At 37.3% G+C, this 6,000-nt stretch overlaps 1 long non-coding RNA gene across 1 annotated transcript in view; it reads right to left on the bottom strand.

Moving 5' to 3' along the window:
* Positions 1-1,987: 1,987 nt before the first annotated feature.
* The window catches only part of LOC109247252 (uncharacterized), a 53,617-nt gene continuing 49,604 nt past the window's right edge, over positions 1,988-6,000 (bottom strand). The window contains exon 4 of the long non-coding RNA XR_002071659.2: positions 1,988-2,111. This is a non-coding gene — a long non-coding RNA (uncharacterized LOC109247252). The remainder of the gene's footprint in view (positions 2,112-6,000) is intronic.

The raw sequence follows: 6,000 nt of genomic DNA, 5'->3' as shown, positions 1-6,000 counted from the left end.
TATTTTTGGGGCATTTGGCCATATCCTCTGAGGTGATAAAACAATTTCAGCAGTCACTTGCAACTTGTAAGCATCTGTCACCTCAAATCTCCATAATTCTGCAACCAGAGGTTAAATTCTCCAAATATCCCCTTCCCCCTAATATTGAAAGGGAAAATAAAAATCACCAAATGAGAGCTAGAAGCAGGAGTATATTCCATTACACAAGCCACGTTATTTGGACAATGTGCAATAATTGAGTTCTTAATCCCTGGTTGGCCTTTATCTAGTCATGTGCCCTGAGGGAGTCATTTCCTATCACTGGGTTTGTTAATTGTAAAAAAGGAGAAAGATTAGTACACATTCAGATTGTACTCAAATTCTGAACTGTGAGGGCTGTCAATCTCTTGAACAGGCTTTTCGAGAAAGGCAGTCTTGGAAAATTTACTGTCTTATGTCATCTTCCTGCTGGCCCTAAATAAACCTATTTAGAACTTGCACCAGGAAAGTACAAATCCTTGAATGCCCTTGATAAGATAAATGGCCCTTCTGTTTGGAAGGTTGTGCTTCTTGACCAAACGTGCATCTTTGGCAGGTGCCTGAAGGTAAAATGTGTCAGGTAGAATGGTGAAAAAAATGGGGGTGGGTAGCTGTCTTTCCCACCAGATCTTCTGAAACAACCCTGACCCTCAGAAGAGATGTGTTACAAACAGATGGCCTTCACAAACCAGAGGCAGTGGTGCATTTTACATATTATCTCATCTGGAGCCAAGGGGATAGAGGATAAACTATGTAACTTCCTTCCTAAGCCTATAATTTTATGATTTTATAAGCGATAAGGCTCTGATTTTGTTAAGACTACAATTGGAACTTTGATAAGCACACATTTTTATTGAGATGAATCTTGACTTAACAGCTGCAGGTGGGGCATAGTTCATTAGGGACCTCTACATTAAGAGATCCATAATCCTTCCTCAGTTTTTATAGGAGAAAAAAATCTTGACAGTGACACCATAATATTTGACCTTAATAACTGCACCTGGAGTCATTCACCAAGAATACCAGCGGAATTTTGCCAACAAATTTAGCTCTTCACGTTAACAATAAATGATTCTGAAATCACATTCATCTGTACTTTTTAGGAGGTTCTAAAACAGCTCAGTTAGCCTTGATGAATTAGCTCTTTCTCTGAAACATAATTCATTATTAGCACATTTTATGGAAACAGCACTAACCCAAATTGTTAGTAATTTAAGATGCATATTTGAAAAGTGCATGATTTAATTCAGTGCAATGGATGAGATTAAGAGTAAATTTGCTCCTACCTCTTGTCATGAAATATACTACATGGAAATATTATAACACAGGGGAAGTAGACTTGGTAATATAGCATGCTTGGGGATATAAATCGGTGCATGTCTTTTTACCCTGGCATTCCATTCAGGAGCCCTATGTAGAAGTAGACTGTTGGCCTGCTCATGGAGACTAATGATTCTTTATTCTTTCTAAGTCTACAGGCATTTAGAATGCATCATTCTTGGGACTATTCAGAAAAGACATGTCTATTGAAGAACAGAAGGTGAAAGAAAAGCCGCATGATCCAAGCCCTAGGAAAAACACAGAAACACCTTTCTTCTTACACCTTGAACCCCAGTATATTAGTAAGAGATTTATGACCAGTCTTATAGGAGGTCAAAACAAGACCTTTAACCCAACTTGTCTCACCTACAAGAAGGTCCTCTATCCATACTGCACGGCCATAGGTCAAAACCCTTAAAGTTTTCACCTGGGAAGCTGATTGCAGTGGCACTGTAACTGCTTGCAGTGGGTTTTGCCCCTGACCTGCCTACTTTCCACATTGTTCACAGAGTGATCTTACTGTCATAGAAATTAGAAATGCCTCCCATGCTTAAAAATCCTTCTGTGTCTCCCACAACCTGTAACCATCATGATAAAATTCAGGTTAGTCAGAGTAGTACTCAGGCTTCTACCTCAGAATATGGGCCCTATCAGCACCCCTAGAGGAATGCTGTACTCCAGTCAGATCGATGTATGTGCAGTTTTCCAAATGGTTCCATGTTCTTACGTCTCTGATCCTTGTATGTGCCATTCACTTCTCATTTGAGGTGAACCTGGAAAGATGAAAAGTGATAGCTAAAATTTATTGGGCACTTAATTATGAGTCAGATACAATTCTGAGGGTTTTACATTTATTGTTATATTCAGTACTTTCATCGATAGCATGAAGTAGGTGCTCTTATTCTCCGTGAAGTAACTTGCCTGAAGTTACCCAAGAAATAAGGATCTGATCGGATTCCAAGCCACACACTCAACACCGTAGTGCTACAATGCCTCTAGGGCTCAGGAAGCATTTGCTTATCCTTCAACATTAAATTTAGAGAGTATTTCACTGAGAAACTCCTATGGTACTCCAGATCTGAGGAAGGTAGTCTTTGTATCCTGCCCTGCTTTTATAACATATCACATAACATTGCTCATGCTAAGTTCCAGAAGAGACCGGGATCTCGACAATCTCTCCTGCCTTTTTATTCCTAGGGCTTTGTAAACATTTGTGGAATGGAGAAAAACTTGTTGTCTCCTACTGTAAATGATTTCCTTTGTTTAAAAAATTTCTATATTTCTTTTTTTTTAATATTTTTTTTTAATGTTTATTTTTGAGAGAGACAGAGACAGAATGTGAGTGGGTTAGGGGCAGAGAGAGAGGGAGACACAGAATCAGAAGCAGGCTCCAGGCTCCTAGCTGTCAGCACAGAACCCAATGCGGGGCTCGAACTCACGAGGCATGAGATCATGACCTGAGCCAAAGTCGGACGCTCAACGGACTGAGACACCCAGGCGCCCCCCAAAATTTCTATATTTCTAGTGAGTATCTTAGCCCTAGTAGACAGTAGGTATTCTACTAGCCCTAGTAGACGGTAGTAAATGTTGAGTGATGAAAGAGAAAATGAGTTTATGTGCTCTTGGTTCTAATACGAAATAGGAGTAGATTAGCTTCCATTAAAATGGCAGCTATATTTCTTTTCATTTTTTGCCACTCCTTTAATTACAAATTGTATCCCATACAATTATGAACTGTAAAGAAATCTTCTCTTACACAAAAACAAGAAATTTGTCTTGTGTAGCCTTTGACTTACAGGGTAAAGCACACTTCTTAATTTTAGCACAACAATGAAAAAAATTACAACAAAAATTTTCTGGATTGCTATTTGCTATAGCAATAAAAAATAAATGGGAAACCTACTGTATGCCAGGTTCTAGTGTAAACATTTTATATGATTTCATTTACTCATCATAATGATCTCTTGGATAAGCATTATTATCCCCATTTTACAGATGAAAAAACTGAGGCGAATCAGTGTCTTGCTGAATGTCACACAAAGAGTAACATGCAGAGCGGAAACCCAAACCTAGATCTGCCTGATTCCAAAGCCTGGGCATATGATTTAAAGCCTGTCCAATGGCATGGTGTCTTGAGGCCTGGGGGGGCATGTCCGTGTAATTGATTATTCTTTGGGATTACAAATTCAAGTAAATTCAACAGTGAAACCTGTCCACTTCATTGTGCAATAGCAGGTCTTGTATATTGGATTTCAGTGTAGTAGAAAGAAGGCATCATTTACTAATGATAAAGAGAACTCTGATGCTAGATTGCTAGTTTGAATCCCTGTTTGCTTGTTATGTGTCCTTGGGTGACTGAACTCTGTATCCAGTTTCTACACCTGAAAAACAAGTGATAATAAGTGAAACAGTTTGTAATAATAAAACCTATCTTCTGGGGTTGTTAGACTCTTGATCTCTGATTTAAATTAGAGCTTCCCTATCAGTGTTCCATTGCTGGATAAGCCAGAATCTCCATGCTTACTTAGTTTAGTGCTGCTGCTGTCTGCCTTTTTTTTTTTTTTTTTTCTGACTCCAATATGCCACTCCTCATTCTATGCTCTGCCGCAGGATGGAGGCATGTAGTCATGAATCCAAAAAAGCCTTTTGCTAATGTTCTTCTTTCCCCAGGAAGTGATGAAAGTTTCCTGCTTCAGCTTTAACAGTCATGCAGTTTATGTATACACCCTGCTATATAAATTGCAGTCAATTACTTAAGGTTAGCAACTGAAATCCCCAGTAGTAGTCAAGAAGCTAGCCATTTGTAAGTCATTTGTAGTAATCTTTAGTAACCGATAATTAGACACTAATTAGCTCATTTGCTTAGTGTTGTTTTTACTTAGTGAGACATTTAATGAGTTAATTAGAAGAAAAAGAATTGAATGGTAATTAAATGCCAATTAAAGGGTTTTATATGTGAGCAAAGTACATTGGTTAAATAATAACGTTTAAAACGAAAACACTGAACTAAATGTTTAAGGTAATGTGATAAGAATCATTTTATCCCTATACTGATTTTCATAGTACCTTAGTCTTGCTTGGGTGTACACAAGTCTCAGGTTATCAGAGCTTCTCCACCTCGGCACTACTGACCTCTGGAGCCTCATAATTCTTTGTTGTGGGGGCTGTACAATGCATTGTAAGATGTTTAGCAGCATCTTTGTCCTGTTAGAAGGCGGTAGTACTTTCCCTTTTGTGACAACAAAATGTCTCTAGTCATTGACAAATGTCCTATGGGAGTCAAAACTGCCCCAGTTGGGAACTACTGGGTCCATTATACACTTATTGTGTTTTTTTTTTCTTTTCTTTTCCTCATTGTTACTTTATTTTCACCATTTACCTTAAGTTGAGATTATAAAGTTCATTGTAACATCTGCCAACTCTTAGATTGCTAAGAATGAACTGTTAATGTGGCAAGAGCACTGAATTTGGTACTTGAACACTTAGCCTCATATTAAGTGTCCCACTTACAGTGTGTATGATCTTCAGTAACGGAACACCTTTGAATATTCTCATGTACCTAAGAAGTATAAGGGAGTTTGTTTTTAGTTTTGGTGTCAGGTTCTAGGACGTGGAAGGTAAAAATTGCCATATGACTCTTAACCTTTTGATCACAAGGTTCATCTAGAACCTTCCCTGACCTACTGGCTATTTTTTCTTTCATTCAAATATATTGAATTGAATATATATCAAATATGTTGAAATTACTGAATGCTTTCTATGTGCCAGTTGCTTTTTTAGGCACTGAGGATACAGTAATGAACAAAACAAATGTATGTTATATTAGAATGACAGCATGGAGACAAACAGCAGGGATGGAGAATTCACTTTTAAGTGAGGTTCTGCTAGATGTTCCCACTTAGAAGGAGCCTACTTGAAGAAGTGAGCCAGGTGGATACCTGAGGGAAGAGTTTCCAGGACAGAGGAAACAGCCAGGACAAACCTGTTTCCTTTTTCTTACTCAAAATTTGAAAAGTTTATGAACTTAATTAGACATTGTTGTTGATCTTGTTGCTTATAGAATTGGACATTTGGTTATAAACATCTCATAATTTTTCTTAAAAGATCTTCATATGTTTACAGCCTATATAAAAATAGGCACAATTATATCTTTTAATATAATATTGGCATAATTTGAAGAAATGGGTAATATTTTTGTATATTTCAACTAAGGATAGAGAAAAGTTTTTTTGAGAATCAACTAAAAAATAGTCCAACACTGTTGTGTTACTGTCTTTTAGGAACATTAATTAGCTGCTCTTGTCAATTTGAGTCTATTGACAAGACCTCAGCACCACATTAAGTAGTCACATTATGACCTACGCAATTTGAAATCCTCAGGATGCCTATGAAAGCACCACTCATTTTAATTAGAAAGCCTAATAAATTAGGTAAATATTGGCTTTAGAATCTTAATCACACAGTACAGATCAGTCATAATTATAATGAAGAAACTGTGCTTTCATTACAGGATTTTTCATAATTCTTTTCAGGCCACAAAGTTCAAGGGCATATTCTGATTCTTCATCTCCTATTGGGAAGCATAGAAGTTGATATTTCTAAAGTTATATTTATGCCAATTAACACAACAGTTAATTCCGTTATAGACTGACAAAGTCACAG

The sequence above is a fragment of the Panthera pardus genome, unplaced genomic scaffold, assembly GCF_024362965.1.
Source record: "Panthera pardus isolate Hobbes unplaced genomic scaffold, ASM2436296v1 HiC_scaffold_3, whole genome shotgun sequence".
Classification (NCBI taxonomy): domain Eukaryota; kingdom Metazoa; phylum Chordata; class Mammalia; order Carnivora; family Felidae; genus Panthera; species Panthera pardus.
Note: the sequence above shows the minus strand (reverse complement) of the source record. Positions and strands in the feature narration are given on the sequence as shown.